At 28.9% G+C, this 19,121-nt stretch overlaps 1 protein-coding gene across 1 annotated transcript in view; it reads right to left on the bottom strand.

The window, feature by feature from the left end:
- The window catches only part of LOC129958617 (paramyosin-like), a 224,330-nt gene extending 206,752 nt beyond the window's left edge, over window positions 1–17,578 (bottom strand). Inside the window, exon 1 of the mRNA XM_056071216.1 lies at window positions 17,481–17,578. The gene's annotated coding sequence lies outside the window, so the exon portion shown is untranslated. The remainder of the gene's footprint in view (window positions 1–17,480) is intronic.
- Window positions 17,579–19,121: the final 1,543 nt, after the last annotated feature.

Raw genomic sequence — 19,121 nt, 5'->3', positions numbered from 1 at the left:
GGGTTTTTTTTTTTTTTTTTTTTTTTTTTTTTTTCCCCTCTGAAGTTTCTCGGAGTTTCCTAAAAACATTTCTCAATTTTATTTTTAAATGCTTTTGCATCAAAGACTGTGATGAACTTCTGGTATTATTTCTATTCCGAGAAAGGGCCGCGGTGGCTTGGTGGTAAGGTCTCGGCTTCAGAACCGGAGGGTTTCAGGCTCGAGACCCGCTTCCACCGAAGAACCGTCGTGTAAGTGGGTTTGGTGCGTGCTAAACGTCCCGACCAAACGTCTTCCCGCTGGATTGGAGAGGGGAGTGCCAGCTCAGGTGTCATCCCCGTCATCTGACCGCGGTTCAAAATTACGTGGACCTTCCAAAAATAGCTCTAGTGTTGATTTAAAACGAGACGTTAATATAACTAAACTAAACTAAACTAAACTAAACTTATATTCCGATATGTTACCAAAGAAGATTAACCGCACAATTAACTCGCATGCAAGCTAAGTCAATTTCTCATGTTAATATGAGGTGGAAGTTGGAAGAATGCTGTATCGGCTCATTTATTTGGCCATTGTGAAAAATCTAAATGTTTATTTCCAATAACAATTTGTAGCTTGAACATGGCATTTTAATGTCTTGAATTGCGAATTTCTTTAAATTCCTAATTAGATGTCATATTTTATTTTGCATGTTTATTGTTATTTCTATCCATATAAGAACTCAAAGGATATTTCAGATGTTAGTGCATGATTAACTGGTGTTTAAACTAATTGCTCTTTTATCATAAATACAAGCTTAAAACTCAAACCCTGCAATTCAATACAAGAGTCTGACACGCCGTTTGAAGTTAAATATTTAAAAAAAAGCAATTAATTGCAGAAAATTGATTTTTCAGCTTTTCCGTATTATTACCCGAGTAAAAGAAAACCAAAGTACTTTATTGAAGTCATATAGTAAGTTTTAGGTATAGATTTATTGATTATCCTTTTTTGGTAAAGATTTTTCCTTGATATTTTGGGGCAGTGGAAGGAAGAAAGAGAGATGTTGATCTAAAAACGGGGCCAAAAGCTATTAATCTGGATCATTATTTTCGCCGGTATAGGCTTAAAAAGACGTCATCATAACTGGAAGCAGGCATGCAATTAGCAATCTTCTACTATTACCGATTAATTTTTGAATTCACAATAGAAAACTGTTACTTAATGAATTATTTGTCTATTTAAATTGATACCTCAAAACAGCAAATTACTTGAAATGTAGTGATAATATTGTAAAAATTGTCAATTTGAAATCCACTTTTCGTTTTCCATATTAGTAAAAATTTGTAAAAATTGTCAATTTGAAATCCACTTTTCGTTTTCCATATTAGTAAAAATTTTTAACAATTTTCAATTTGTAATCCATTTTTCGTTTTCAATATTATTAAAAATTTGTAATAATTTTCAATTTGTAATCCATTTTTCGTTTTCCATATTAGTAAAAATTTGTAACAATTTTCAATTTGTAATCCACTTTTCGTTTTCCATATTAGTAAAAATTTGTAACAATTGTCAATTTGTAATCCATATTCAATATTTAAGAAAAAAATTAATAAATAACACATTTGTAAGAAGTCAAAGTTTTATTTTGCCTACTCTGGATATAACATGATTTGCAGATTTATTGTCGTTATTCATTTTTAACTTCATGACTGAATCATTAAAAAAGAACTTCAGTTACAAGTTAACTAATTTGGAATATATATTAGTTTGGTACTAAGAAACAGAACGCTAATCACACTGAAGAAGTGCTAAAATAGCTTCCTCATTTAGATTTCCGGAAAAAAAAATGCTCTTGTCTAATGTCCGACCTCGCTTTCTCCTTTAATAGTCTCCCAGAAATAATCAAACTTTTTGAAAGTAAAGTATTTGAAATGGCTAATTTATTCACTACCTCAATGGTAATTGCATTTCTTCTACCCAGTATTCCGATGCCATTTGCATGCGTTTCTTTCATCCGTTACCTTGAAATAGCCTCATAAAAGTTATATCCTCTTTCTTTACGCCATAAAATATTCTTCATCCAATGATGTGGCGTTAGTTAACTTTCATCACATTCAAAGGAAATTCGATGACTCTTGCACCGCAGAAGATCTGTTATTGTGTATATCAAAATTAATGCTGCGTTCTAACTTTTGATCCATAAACGCATTCAATAAGCTTAGACGCAGATTAAGTTCATATTTGCCATAACGGTGAAGAAATATTTTCAGATTATTGAAATTATTAAAATAGTATATACTATATAGTAATTTAAAATAGAGATAAATAAAATCTCCAGTATTTTATATCTTGTACGAAATCGCGAAACATTCATAACTATTACGATACATAAAATAAACAATCAATGATATGACATTTAATGGTAAATTTTCATGTGAGAATTTTTTTATACAAGCCTAAAGTAATCAAATTTCCATCTCTGTATGGTTTCAAATAATCTTAAATTTTGCTTTAAAAGGAATATTAGTCTGTAATCTAATTCTTGAGGATATATGTTAAAAGTATGTAACTTATTTTTTTAATTAATAACTTAAATGTTTGTTCGTGTTATCTAGTCGCGGTGGCCTAGTGGCAAGGTCTCGGTTTCAGAACCTGAAGGTTTGAAGTTCGAGACCCGATTCCACCGAAAAAAACGTGTAAGCGTCTCTGGTGAACGTTAAACCCGTCCGCGCCAAACGTCCTCCCGCTGGCGTGGTGTGGAAGCTTGAAGAGGGGGTACAAGCTGAGATGTCGGTCTCGTCATCTGAATGGGTTTCAAAATTACGAGGTCTGTCTCAAAATAGCCCTAGTGTTACTTTAAAACGGGATGTTAATGTAATTAAACTAAACTAAAACCTTTCGTGTTATCTAAATAGATGACATTTTCTGTTTCGAGAAATGTTTCATTGGTTCTACTATAAGTGCATAGAACGTTAAAGATGTCGGATTCAACGTTATTTTAATTGCCCAATTGTAGCCTTTCATAAAGATTGTTTCAACCAATAATTCAAAACGGCAATCTTTTGCATGCCAGTTAAAAATAATTTTTTTCCTTATAATTGTTTGAAAATATAATTTCTAATAGTGTTGGCACATTGCGACAAGGTAAAACATTTCTGTGCAGATGATTTTTTTTTCAACTTTAACATTTTCTTATGAAATGAAAAAGAGAAATTGGTTGTCAAATTTCGCAAAAATCCTTGAATCCTTGATAAAACTTTTCGTCTCTTTTTCTTTTTTTTCCTTCGAATACGAAATTTATCAGATTCTCTTACTGGACAGGAACATAGCTACAGATTTCAGAAGCAATAGATGATTTTGCTTAAAATTTGGCAGAAATCTGCAAATTTGGTGTAAAGACCATATATAAAATTGCAGACAGATATAATGACAAAAATGTGTTTTTCGCGAACTCAGGGAGGTCTAAAACATAGATTCGTCAAAATCTCGAGTTTGAATTTTTTGACGATTACAATACTTTCTTTGTACTTCGTATAAGAGAAAGAAAACGAGTTAAAGAAATTTTAAACTTATAAAACTGTATTTGTTCTAGGATATTGGAAATAATTAGTTTTTATCATACGAATTACTTTAAATAAGTGAATTAGACATTAGCCTCATATCTTTTTGTATACACGAAGCTGGAATAAATTTTACTGAATTTCATTTGAAAAATAGTTTTATTTTTATACAATAAACCTGCTAAATTCAATTTTTATACACTTTTATTTAACTTCACTTGTTTCATGTTTCTGATGATTCGAAATTTATAATTACGTATCAGATGTATTGAAGTTCTTAAATTTTGCAAAATTCCTCGTCCACGATGACAACACAATTATTAAAGATCAGAATTTAATTATCAATAATAACATACATTTAATTATGTATTGGTTCTACTCGAGTGGCGTCACCTGTTAGAAAATCTGTGCGAAAAATTTATTTCAATGATAATATATATAAATTATTTAAGATGTAGAAATTATAAAATTGTCCACTTTTAAATACACTAACAAATGGATGTTTTTGCATACTGTTTTTCTTAAAAATAAGTTATTTATATCTGTTAGTCATTATGTGGTTTTTCCGGTGTGGTGTGAATTTAAAGAAATATTTCCGCCTTATCTGTTATCCACGTCATATGAACTATGCCCATGCTCAACTAACCCTTATGTTGCTTCAAAACGCATCATTGATCAAACTAAACAATCAATTCCACAGTCTAGATATTGGATTTTTCTTACAAAATATTTCAAATTTATAGCAGATTCTTTCCTAACGTTTAGATAATTTTTTTACTGTATAAAAAAATTTCTTAGAGAAAGAAATAATGCGTGAATGCATATATTATGCTATGAATTTTTTCTTTGATCATCTGCTCCTATGTTGATGAGTCATTTTGGCAGATAGTGATGCCGTATTTCAGCAGAATGATACCGCATTTTTTTCCTTAAATGGCATTCATAAACTAATGTTTATTGAATGTTGCTACCGAGTGCGACATGCTGTTGTTTCTCGCAATTTTCCTTCCAATATGTAGTCATGTATTAATATAAGCAACATAAAATGATCTAGTATCAACCAATATTTGCATTGCATAGAGGTATTTCTCTTAAGGAAGTTAATAAATATAAAGTCATGTTAATACAGAAGTCTTCAACCGAAAATAAGATTTAGAAAATATTTTCTTTTCAATTTATCTTTATTTCGTTGTTCAAATGGATATTGGATCTTTTATTTCTGTATTAGAATGCAAAATGCTATGGAACCAAAGATTGTTTTTCATTTCAAGCTGACTTTGTCTAAGAATGCTCGATTTTTATTTATAAAAACTTCAATAAATAATAAAAAATAAATATGTTTGATAATAATAACTTTTTTGAATGATGTTTTAAAAATGTTTTCACTCTGAATAAGATTCAACATTGAAATCGAAGGAAATTTTCTAAAAGCTGTATACCAAACATATCTGACTCGTTACCTGTAACAGTACTTCCCCGTTACAGTCAATATAAAAGCATATTATAAAAGCCAATAAAAACATCGTACATGAATCAAAGTTTTATATCTAACTACAAACTTTTTTGCATAGCTATGTAAATGCAATGCTTGCAAATAGGTTCAAATAGTTTTGAAACAATTTATTTTTATTTATGTGCAAGGCTATAATAGCAGTTGCATATAATATATTTATATACAAGTTTATAATTAATAATGAAATATAATTCACCGTTGTAAACACCTAAGACTATGCAAGTCCATGGAATGCTGCAGAAAATAGATTATTAACTTCCAAACCGCGAAGTGTAAAACTGCAAAATTCATAAAAATTTTAAAATTTAAATAGCAAATTTACCTTGAGTTTTATCATACGAAAGTAATTTTATAAATAAATTTGAAAAACAACGCCAAATCTTTGGCAAACAAGTTTTATCTTCAAAAATTGTTATCTGCCAATAGACCAACAATCTTATGAAAAAATCAGTGATTTTAAGATGCCTGAATCTAATAAACCGAAATAAAACTAGTTTTTCAAATAGGAAATAATAATATAGTTTTCCATTAATTGGAACAAGCAGATATTTACTCTAAGGAAAAGAAATTTATCTCTAATAGAGAACCCAGAATAAGTTTCATTCATGTGTCATCAAAGTCTTGTTATTGCGAGCAGATGGCCAGAGCTATATCGCTAGTAAACAGTGCAATATTGAAAGGACATCGCCTGAGGGTAGAAACGGTCAAGAGTGTCTCCTTTATATGTTAGCATCGAGGGATACCGTTTTCACCTAAAAGTAGATCTTTTATATATCCGCAAGAATCGTTATTTTCCTGCTGATACTCCATGATCTGTTATGAGGCACCAAATATCAGGTGCAGCTACATTTTATCAATGCCGCTTTTCCCTTTTTGCCCCAGGCGCTAATAATTCTTCACGTTTAGTTTGCGTTTCAACGCTTGGACTTAAAAACTATGTTCAAGCTCCATTACAGACACCACTTTGGAATCATAGCGAATAAAATTTCCCTTGAAATGTGTTGAAAAAAGAGAAATGATTTAAACTGCGCAAAAAATTGTATTCCTTGTTGCATAAAATGTTTCACGGTAATCTGTTTTCTGTGAAATTCTTTTTCGGTTTAACATAAATTTAAATAGAATTGGTGACCTATGAAATGACCCTTGAAACGCTTGCTATATATTCACTGCCGTTTATTCTTCTGATGATATAAATCCATCTTTAATTATTTTTGAAAAAATGTACTCTTAAGGCATTTGTTTCGCTGTTTCAATATAAATTCAATCGTTTCGTTTAATCTAGGTCTCAAATGAATACAAATTTCGAATAATTTTGATTCCACACCAGCAAAGAATCTTAAGCATTTATTCATGTAGCTTTATGACAATATAATTCGAGTTATTCTTTAGTTATATCTTTTCTATTAAAATAGCTAAATTTTGTTGAATGTTTGATTTGGGGAACTTTTTTTTTAGAAATGCTAACTAATCAATCTTAAGCAATCTTAAATCTTAGTCTAGACTTCGTGATCTGATATTTTCAGGTTCGAATCTAGATTCCTCCCCAAACATTTTCAATGTATAGGATTATGGTGCATATTATATCTTCAGTCGTAAAAAATTCTTCTATCGGTTTTGTAAAAGTTTTCAGGGGGCTCGTGCCAGCTCAAGTACCTTCATGTCGAATGACGGACCTCATAATTTAGAGCCAGATCATAAGGTTCAAAATTCCAGTGTCCTTCACGAAATAACCTTATGTAGATAGAAAACGGGAAAATAACGTAACTAAATTAAATCAACCCATTTATTGTTGCAATGGATTAAAACATTTGAATTTGGAAAAAGAAGTTTGAATTTGGCTTGTGAAAACTTTCTAAACTAGCATACGGTTTATATAACAAAAGTTGACAAATTTATTCGAAGCTTTATAATGAAGAGGTCATGGAGTATGCCTGAAAAAGATTTTTTATAATATACTTGTTTATTTTAAATAATTTTTTTAAATTACTTATTAAACTTATTGAAAATGCTAATAAATTTTGTGGATAATTATTTATAAAATACAGTGCCATGCCAAGATTTATTTATCAATAGTAGCGATCAATTTTTATCTGAAATATTTTCATCGAATTAATTCGTATTCTTTAACCCTTTCTAGGGCCGTGGGAAGTATGCTTCCCACCAAATTTATCAATCTTTGTATAAAATTATGTAGGTTGGCATAAGTTCTGACAAATTTTTTTAGAAAGGCAGACACAGAGATGCTTCAGTTCTTTATCTCAGACAAAATTATCTGTCTTTATTTGTTACTTAATTATTAACCAAATTAATTAATCAAATCAAATTAAATTTATCTAATAAGCTAAATGAATCCCTTTTCTTATTCTAATTTCAAGCCTAAAAATATTTTAACATAATATGACTAGAGAAAAATGGCCCTTTAAAGGGTTAATCAATTTAAGTAATAAATAAGTTGGAAGAAAATGACCATCTTTCAATTAAGACCCTTGCATGAGGGATCGAATAATCAGTGAACATTCTTCACTTGTTCGGACTTTACTCTCGCATCAACTTTTCTACGGAACCGAAAAACACTCTGCATGAGGAAAAAAAAAATTTTTTTTTCTGAAAAGAATTTTGTTTTTATAATAAAGTTCTTGTTTTTTTTTAGGGGAATTTTTTAAATACTTATCAAACATATTTAAAATGCTAATAATTTTTGTAGAATGTTCATTTACAAAATTTAGTGCCATACCAATATTAATTTATCAGCAGTAGTAATGTATTTTTATCTGAGATTTTAGTATCGAATTAATTCATTTTCTTTAATCAATTTAAGCAATAAATAAGCTGGAAGATGAGTGCCATCTTCTTTCAATTAAGACCCTTGCATGAGGGGTCGAATAATAAGGGAACATTCTTCGCTTGTTCGGAATTTACTCTCGCATCAGCTTTTATCCACCGGAACCGAAAGACACTGTGCCGGAGGAGAATTTTATGATGATGATGAGTAGGTAAGCTTCGGGTAAATAATGAAATCTGACTAACGAAGAGAATTAATGAGTTTCGGGTAAGAAATGAGAATTCATCAAGAGGAAGTACGGAAGGCGCGCAATTTCATTCCGAGTTCTTGTCAGATCGATATCATGTGAGATTTATAGTTCGCTTGTCTAGGGCGGTGACTCAACCCGGTCAATAACTCGCTCTTCACTAGGATACGAATAGCTCGGGAGTTATTGGACTTTAAGCGCGAGAGAAAAAATTGAAACACTTTTAGATTTTTAATACCACTCGTTGACGTCTGTTCAAATTCTTGTCATATTTTCACAGCACCTGTTTCATTAAAATGGGTGGCGAACTTGATTTTCCAAAGGGAAGCTAATATTATTCTTGAGGGATTTCTGTTGGTTTTTAAGTTCCCTTTTTTTTCCCAAGGCTGTAAATAGAATTTTGATTTTTCTTTACATCGACTTTGGTCAGTACAATATTTGCTTTTCAGAAGCTATGCCTTCCTGCTTGTTGATTGCCGTAAAGCAAATAGCCGGGTATCAATTTGAATCAAGGCGAGAAAAGTTTTAGAGGAAATTATACGTCAAATGGACTTTATCTTTCAGGAGTTCTTCGCAACTCTTAACTTAATTTTTAAGTTTGAAGATAAACTTAATAAAAGATATTTTCATGAAATGCATCCTTAAATTTTCTCATTTTAAGTTTTGATAGAGAGTATTTATTTTGATTAACTCGTTGGGAACGTTAACAAAATGAAATGTTAAAAGAAAAACGAAAAAGTCCGAAATATGAAAGCAATTTCTCTGATTTAATTATTTTAACTGTTATAATGCTTTGAAACTACCCTCATAAAGAAGAAAATATTTGAACCAGAAAATTATTCTGTGAGATATATACAAACACGAGGAAGTTTTATCTGCCATAGATTCGTCGGATCTGAATTAAAGCTCATCTTCAATTAAAATATAACAACGTAATAAATAATCAAAAAATAGTAGTAATCATAGATAGTTAAATTAAAATATTAAATTAAATCTATATTTAAGATAAATTATATGTATACAACCAGTGTGGGAGTTGTCTCTCTGAAACTTTTTCATCTTTCTAATAAAGGTGTTATCCAAAAGAGCACCTTGAATGGCATTGGCGTACAGTAATTATTAAGTACTAACTTTTGATATGCATTTAGAATTTTTATTGAATCTATCCTATTGTGATCCTTGGCGAGATTTTTTGGGGATTATTCCCTGCCATGCGGTTAATAGTATCCTAAAATCGAATTTATGTTTTTGGCAAATTTTTCCCCACCGATTGAAACAAAAAGAATTCACACAGAGCTACACTTGTAGCCATAAAATTGCATGCCGAATTTCATATATATAAGTCACTGGATTTCTAAGTTACCATGTTTACATGTTTCGAAATGAATAGACCGACAGACGGTCAATATGTTGTTGGATTAGTTTCAAAATTTTATAGCTGTCTGCACTGTAGATGTTAAATGTATAATGCCGCATTTTATTTAACTTTCTCCGATTTTTAGTTAGCGTGTTAACTTTTATTTGGACGGACAGACAGACATATTCTGAAAGGATTTCGCCCAAAATTTGTTAGAAATCTACAAATTTGGTTTGAAGACCGTATACCAAATTTTAGCCGTCTGGCTCTTTGCCACAGAGGGGTGGACAAGCATTTTTCAAAAGTGTGTTTGTCCAACTCATGGGGTTTAAAAACGTGGAGTTTCATTAAAAACTCCAGTTCAAATTTTTTTTGACGATTACAATACTTCCTCTATACTTCATATACGAGAAAGTAAAAAATAATCAACATTCCACTCGTAAGAATATTTTTTCATCAATATTCAGCGGAACCTGAACATCATAAATGTGAAACTTTTAAGTTTAATTTTTACAGCATAAATAGCTATTATATTTTAAACTAAATACTACAGAATTTGAATGACGTATTCGTCTAATTGATGTATTCAAATGCCATTTTTTGATTACAAATTACAGATTCCTTACAATATGATAAACGTGAAAAGTTCCTGGTGGTTTTCAGTGATTCAAATGAGCGCGTGATTAGCTAGTGGGATGATCATTTCTGCGGTTTAGATAGTTTTTAGATAATGTAGATAGTTAAAATTTTTTTTTTTTTTTTCATTTTTTACACTTGGAACATATTCTACTTTAAGTCATTACTTTCCATATTCTAATTTAGTCATCATTAGCCACTACTTTCTATATTCTAATTTAGTCATCATTAGCCACTACTTTCCATACTCTAATTTAGTCATCATTAGCCACTACTTTCCATGTTCTACTTTTAGTCATCATTAGCCACTACTTTCCATGTTCTACTTTTAGTCATCATTGATCATCACTTTCCACGCGAACAGTTTTCATAAATATACTGGAAAAACATTCATTTGATGTCTGATTTAAAAGCAACATCCTACAGGTTTGTATATGCAAATGGGGAGATTGCCCTTTGTGGCGAACATTTAAGTCTTTCCTCTATTAAATGTTATTTTAGATAAATATTATAAGTAGAATCCTCCAAAAGAAGTTTTCTCTAATGCCTTAAATTTCAAGTTTCAGCAGCTTTTATTCTGGATAGCACAGAAATTGTTAAAAAGAAAGAAACGTATTTCCCTTCGAAATTAACCTCGCGCTATCATATTTTGTTACGTGGTTTCATTTTTATTACTCGGTTGATTATCCTATCACGCTAAGTAATTACTCAACCGATTTAATTAGAAATTTAATCGATACCGCTTAATGACTCATTAAAAGATGATCACTTCTCCTCATTAAAAATTGATTTATTCATTAGAATTTTTCAAGAGTTTAAGACTTAGGATTCGGGATTTAAAAATAATTGCAATATGAATACATAAAGCAGCGAATGCATCTTCTATCAAATGTGAATATTTGTGCAATCAACGTTATGTAAATAAATGGCTTATTGTTAGTAAGAATTTTGACGTTAAATTCTGATTTTGATTAAATTAAATAAGGCATGCTTTTAGGGATGAAATGTTCCCGAAGTAATGGTTTGTTTAGCTAATGTATGTAGGATGACGGTTAAATGCATAAATTTGATCCAATTATTATTTGATATAAGTCTTTTTCTAATTAGATTTCACATAAAAAAAAACTGAAAATGCTTTACGCAAACTATATTAACTAGGTAATAAACGCTTTCGATAACATGTTTTTTTCCCTTCATTATTATTGATAAAAAAACTCATTCCTTTTATACAAAAGATCAGTTTTTTATTCACAGATTATTTTTATTCGTGTATTTATCTATTTCAAATAGCTGGTATCAGCCAATAAAGAAAAAAATTCATTCATTTATTTTACCATGATGAAATGGTTCTCTTTTTTCAATCATTAAAAGTAGCTTCAGACAACTTTTTTTTTTTTTTTGAAATTTCATTTTTTAAATTTCTTATGTTATTTTCTGGAAATTGTCTGGCATTCCGTGACAAAAAAAAACTAATTTAGTCTTAAAAGAGAACTGTTCCGTTGTGATTCGTTCGAGTGTGTTTTTTATATACCAACTGTTGATAACGGCTTAGAGATAGATCATCTCCTATAAGTTGTCCTCTGTAATTTAAAAATTATTATATATTTTAGTTATACTAATTATCATTACGAATTTGAAAATTAAAAATCATTTTTTGTATTATAACAGGATAATCGTTTGGCAAAATTGTTCCATGTGATATCTTCATAGAATTAGCAACATATTTGAAATGGTAACATATTTGTGTAAAAATATTTATTTACAATAGCGACAAGGTATTTTTGGCTGATATTTTTACTACACACAGCTCCGACAAGTGTTATTAAATAATAATTTACATCAGTAAATTTTCAACAATAGTTTTTAATTAATAATTTACATAATTACTAATGCAAACACCTAAATATGCGATATAGTTATAATAGATCATAGAATGTGTATTGAAGGACGGAGAGCCCATTACACGAGAAAATTCGTGATCTTTATGTAGTATGTTACTAAAAATTAAATTTTGCTGATGAGTTTGACTGTATTTTCCTCAACGCAAAGAGGTTTTATGCTACTATAAAATTTTTCATGAGTTATATTCATGTTTGGTTATTTTCATATCGTATTTTAACTCTGATTGCTAAAATTAGAGAATTACCAATCGTTTCCAGGTTGAAGTTCATGGCATAAATTTGCTCAGTAACAAACGAAGATAATTAGACACAAATTTTAATTGTGTTTTAATGGACATATATGTGAATAACTACAATTATACTACATATTACATTTCTATGTGACCACTAGAACAATTAGAGATGTTTTTCTTGGGTAAACTGCTTTCTATCAGCTGATCATTCTCAGAAATTTGAGAACAAATGTATCTTACCTAAACAAATATTTTACTTCAATGAAAATACGTTGGCAAAGTTGGAGTATCATATAGTAAGGGAGTATAAGTTATTAACGTTTTCATATGGTACCATGAAAAAGAAGAAAATGACTCGATAAGTAAAATAAGATCTTCATACTTCTGTTGTAATATATAATTCTCGTTTACGATTAAAAATTATCTAATGATTGTCAAAAGTGTTATATTTACTTATTTTAAATTGTAGTTGCCTTCGACGACCAATTTATTCACTTCATTTAATAGTCCAATTTGATTTTAATTTCTCCACTTTAAAGGTTTCATCCTCAGGGGGAAGTAACCAAACAAGAAATAAGTTCCTAATATGATACACTTTTGTAACTTTTCCATATAAATCGCTACCTACTGCAATTAGCTCCCTATTTTGTTGATACATTGTGCAAATAACTCCTAGCCTATTGTAATCCAACCCATGTTCCAATAATAAATATGGCGACATTCTCAAAATTGAAGAGATATAGAAATGATCTTGTATTCGATCACTTACCTTTACGACAGAAACGAGTTTAATAGAAAAGAAAAAAGAACTCTGGCCTCCTTTGAACCTGACAGTTTAAAAAGTTCTTTTTTTAAACATGCAGTCTTAAACAAGATATGAATAGTTTAACGCAATGGTATAGTTGTTTCCTGTGGCAGATCAAATAAAGAACTAAAATGGAAAACTGAATATTTGTATCCATTCATATTGGAATAAAACAACAAGCTATTCAACTATTGACCTGGAATAACAGAAAACCGAGTAAATATTTGGAAACTAATGTTAAAGCAAACAGATAAAATTGTACAAAAATGATCTCAAAAATATCAACGGGTGAAATATGAACTTCACATACTAAAATAACTTACTTTTTCACTTTTAGGAGATAAAATATCAAAAACATTTTAGCTGTTGATACTGCAAACATAAGATGAAGATAAAACCCTGTTATTAAGTCAGTAGGCAAAAAATAAATGTATCTTCCATTTATACAGTGCTTTACGAAAGGGAGAAAAAAATGAAACCAACTTCATTGTATAAAGATAAATGCAAAAATCTGGTAAAATGGAAAACTCAACACTTACAATTATCTTCTCTTGAACATGTTGACGCACACTTTTAATTTGACGATCATGCTCAGATACACATATTTTCAATATTTTATAACTGCCAAATGAAATTGAGCGTCAGTCGTTTGTTTGGAAGTGAAAATTATCACATTTTTTCTTAGTTTCTTCATGAAAGCTTTCGACGGTTGTAACCGTCATTTGCTCATCACGACATTTTTTTCACCTCCTCCCAGACTGAATTACGGTTAAAGCCTACGTCATTAGCTCCATATCGCCAAAAAAATTGGACGGCTATAGCCGTCATTTGCGGCAACATGTTAATAATTTTCTAATATGATCAAGAAGTAAAATTCCTAACATTTAATTCAAAAATTGCTTTTATGGAAGTGATTTAGAATGCACTAAAAAATTAATCTCTGAAAAAATGTAATTCCACTTTAAAATTATTTTTCTAGTTAGTTTTTTTTAATTATACACAATTAGCATGGCATTTTTCTACTCATCCAAAATAGTTTTTACTATACAAATTTTTTCTCCTACTGATCAGTAAATTCTATAACTTCGAAGCAACCACTATGGTGAAACAAATGGAGATCCTAAGATAGACAATTTCATTGATTTTAAGATTCTAGAGTTTTTCCCTCAATTTTAGTTCCCACATGTGGTTTTAAATACTTTTAGTCTACACATATCATATATTACAACAAGGAAAAAATATTTTTTCAGTAGTCTTTTATTACTTGAACAGTTACATGTGTATTCGAGGATTTCTATTTAATTTTGCCAAGAGAGTAAAAATAAAATTGAAGCTGAATGTTTAAAAAAATATGAGGTTCAAAACTGTGTATTCTTTGAAGTTAATTAGAAAGATCCCTTTTTTATCGGAAAAAAGTCAAGAGTGTGTTCTTTTTAATTAATTGGAAAAGGATCTTTCTTCTGTTAAGATCATTTATCGGAAAATTGTTTTTCTTACTAAGGATCAATTTGAGGAACACTTTGAAAGAGCTTTTACTTTTGAAGTATTCTTTCTTTATCCCACGGTAATTGCTTTTTTGCCAATGGCTTATATTCTATAAATGTGTCTAAACAGAGACGTTACACACTGAAACGTGTTTTTTTTTTTTTTTCAAAATATGTGGAATGAAAAAAAAATTTTGTGACATTGAAATAGTGATTCATATCAATACTTAGCTTGATTTTAAATAAATTTAATAAATTAAATAAATTTATTTTAAATAAATAACCAATAGATTATTACGGTATCGACTGGTCTGTTTTCTATGGTAAGCATAGCATAGTAAGATCGAGTCAAAACAAATGAGTTAATGAGCTCGTTTTTCAGAAAGAAAAAAAAGCTCGATTTCTAATAGATAAAAATGTGCATTTCAATATATATGCAACATATATTTCTTTCTGATGGCATATTGTAATACATGATATTTTCTGTTAGAAAGATGGCATTTTAAAATAACACATCAATTCATTCTTTCAATCTCAATTTTCAATATTTACGTGATCATTTTTAGCTGTATACTGATGATCAATTGCATTCTCATTTATTTCCTTTCAGTTCATTTCTTTCTACCTAACCGTGAATAAGATATCATATCAATTTGTATCAATTTTTAATTACACGTAAACTGCATACATTGTGCTCTAACTTAGTAAATATTTATTTTAGTATTATTTATTTTTCCAGTTTATTATATGATTTCAACAATTATTTTAAAGCAGTCAGCCTTTTTTCGACAAAGATAGAATGATCAATTCTATTACAAAGCAATGCATACTATGATAAAATTTTTAAAACTGGGAGGGTAATTATTTAATCATATACAGATCATAATCGAAATTAAGTAAATTATTAAATTCATAGCAGTGTTTGGAAATAAACTATATTTTTAAGCAGCACTGACTTTAACTAAAATTTTAAACACATAACTTTTTTTCAAAATTTTCATTTGCTGCTTTTATTTCAATAAAATACACCTGAACAAGAAATCAATCTTTTCATATTCTCTAAATTTAAAGGAAGTATGATGAAAATTTAGTTCAATTTTTAGAACTATATAATAATTGCCAATGATTTCTATAAAATACATCTGAACAGGAAAAGCAACCTTTTCATGTTCTCCAAATTTTAAAAAAAGTATCATAAAATTTTAGTTCATTTTTTAGAACTACATAAGGGTTATCAAAGCATTTAACTAATATAAATATTTTATATATTCCATCAACGATTATATTATATAGAGGAGTCTATGGGAATTTTAATAAAGTACTACAAGTTTAATGAAGTTATGTAATACCAAAGCTATGAAAAGTCAACTATAGATAATAAACAAATAAATTTTTTAACTGTCAAAATATCTATAAAGATATTTCTTTTGGTACATTATCACTATAATTTTCAAAAAGGTTAATTTTAAAGAAAAAATATGATGCAACTCGAGAACAAAAATATTTTCCAACATCTAGGAAATTGAAAAAGCTAGGATTTCAAAAGAATCTGTTTGTCAACTTCAGAACAAACAGCCAGTTCGTTTTTCAATTTCAGTTTTTGGTATTGGATGTCAAAAGTCTATTTCTTTTATCAATTTCATCTTTTTTATCGATCGCTCTCTGCAATTATCCGCGTTTCTTCTTTTCTGACTGCAGCCGTTTTCCAAAAAAGTTGTTTATCAAAGTTGATACTTATTTATTTATTTTTTCAGATATGTGAAATATCGAGTTCATATCAACATGTTTTCTATTTGCTTGCTTTAAAAAACTTAAAATTGGATTTTTTGCTAGATTATTATTTCATTTTCTCGATTGTATGTTGTTTCAAATATTTGTTTTGTATTCATTTCGCAGAACGTTGAACATCTTTATGCAGGAAATTTGCATTGGATATCATAAATTAGTATGTTAATTTTTAACAATATTTAACGTTTGTCGGAAAAAGCAAGGTGTCAACAACTTGTTAAAAATCCTTTTATTCTTGTAAAATTTGGAGTAAAATTGTCCAGCATTTATAAAATTATGAAATAAGTGGGGAAAATTCCTAAAAGCTAAAGCGTTAATAAAATCTAGTAATTAGCATACAATTGTAAACATATTTCAGATCACATTTTAACTACTTTTGCATACTTGAAAGATTTTCATTTTGTTATATGAAAAAAATTGAGATTTAAAAACTTTTAGGACAAATTTAAGGAAATTTAAGGATAAACAGAAAAATAAAATTTTTGTTATCTTAATGTTATATATATCCATAGTCATTTGAAAAAAAAAAGTTTACAATTTTCCTTCACTATTTTCAGTATCTAAATTTCAAATGTTGAGATTCTGTCATAGAGTTTACCATTACTCGGTTTTACCATTGATATTTAATTGATCCTTGAATTCAGAAAATTTGAATTTTCAGGTATACCAAAATTAAGAATTATTCAAATGTGAAATCTTATATGTAAACATCAAAGAAACATAAAGAGTAAACATCAAAGAAATTGTTCTGTTGAGGTTATAATGCATATGCTTATAAAATATGAATGACAAAAAATTTTTAGCTGAAATATAACAAGCCTTTTATATTTACAAAAAAAAAGAGTCTTGAAAAAAATTATGAAAGAGGGCTTTAGATAAATTAATTATATAAATCCATTAGCATTGATGTATTATTTCTTATCATTTCTGTTAAATGTTATTTCGATAAATAAATTTTGTCGTACATAATAAGATAATTTTCATACATTTAACACAATTTTAATCTCTATCTACACCGATTAAAAGATATTTTTCAAAAATTTAAGAAAAAATTGCTTTATTATAATGATCAATTGCGATAAAACAACGCACTGACATACACTAACGTGTAAACAAGAAGCACGGATTTCTTTTTAAAAATTAAATTATTATATTTGATTAAAATTTGCGATAAAGAAGCGAAGAGCGTGAAAATTGAAATGGAAGATTTTACCTTAAAATGCACTTTAATTAGCCCCAAGATCGTCGAATATCTCCTGTTTTTGTATGAGTAGAGAGACCGGCATTTTTTACTCCGTACAGTTTTCTCTGGGCTACGTTATGAGTTTTGTGATTGACTATTCGCGCTTGAATATTTTGTTGTGAACGATATATGATGGTAACCATGGAAACAAAGCTTCCTTGGTGCAACTCAACTATCAAACCGCTATTCATTCCCTTGAGGTCGTTCATTGAGCTAACTGGCGGAATTGAATTAGTAGAAATTCATTGCAAGGTATTTTCTGTTTGGGGTTTATAAATCCTAGTTGAAAAGGAGATTTTTTTTTTTTTTTGTAAAAAAAAAAAAAAAAATCATTACGATCAGCGGTCTATGAACTTTTTGAGGTCGGCCATTGAGGAATCTCTACTAAATTTCGAAATTTCAAGAATTATTTTGTTGATGTTTAAGTAAATCCGCACTTCTTTAGCAATTAATTTCTATCCGTGACTCTCTTTCCAGTTGGAAAAATTTTGTTCGACCATGCATACAATTCAAAGAACTTTGCAGAGATTCTAAATTTAAAAAAAGAAAATGAAAAATCGAATCTTTTCCAATTGTCATGAATTAAAAATTAATATTTAATATGTTAAACTGAGATTTTTTGTCAAGGTTATTTTATTTATTTTGAGCTACAAATACTAATGAATCTTAAAGATTGTCTCCTCTAAGGCAATATTTTTTAAAATACTCAAATAACTATAAATTCACTAAATAACTATAACACAATCATAATCCATAATTTTAAAAGAAAATCTGAGATTTAGGAAATTAAGCGGTATTTCGTAAAATAAATTTTTGATACATCTGACAAGTGATATTAAAATTTGAAATTATTTCCTGGATCTGGTATATATGCTGAAAACATCTATGGAATGTATTAGTGTTCCTGAAATTCAATAGCACAGAAAATCTTAAATGGCAGAAAATTTACAACATAAGCTAAAATTACACTCTTTAAACTATAAGTATATGCAAAAAAGAGAGCTTGTGCGATCTGAATTATTTTCACAAATTCATTGAATATCCACTGACTTTCATTTTATATATCTTAAATCAATTACTTCTATTTATAATCTTGCATATACATTTTTTGGAGGGAATAAAATATTTAATGATAGGTGTAGTCAAAATTGGTCTATTTAGGCAAAAGTTACAGGATGAAATATCAATCACTAAATTCAACAAGAAATTTCAATAGAATTTGTGATATGCAACTGTTTGTGATATGCAAAAATAAATTACCTCAACACGATGATTATCTTTACTGAATAAATTACTCATTCATTAAGTTCTATGACACAACAATTCTTTTTTTTTTCACATCAACTTGCATCATTGTATCTAGGTGAAAATAATGTGTTGTATCAAGATTTTTTAAGAGAAAAAAAAGCCTTGAATGCATATATTCAAGGATTTATACAATTATATACAGTTACATTATATACAGTTCTTGTGGTATAGGTATTCTCTTTTTGTGTTGCTTATATTTCTTATTCAAATACAAAGAAATGTGATATCTCTTCCTAATAATCTGATTAATGAATTGTTGAATTTTACAGTGCCTGTGAAATATAATTATTATCAGAAATCTAA

Source organism: Argiope bruennichi, chromosome X1 (assembly GCF_947563725.1).
Source record: "Argiope bruennichi chromosome X1, qqArgBrue1.1, whole genome shotgun sequence".
Lineage (NCBI taxonomy): Eukaryota > Metazoa > Arthropoda > Arachnida > Araneae > Araneidae > Argiope > Argiope bruennichi.
The sequence above is the reverse complement of the archived record's forward strand: the minus strand, read 5'-3'. Positions and strand labels throughout refer to the sequence as shown.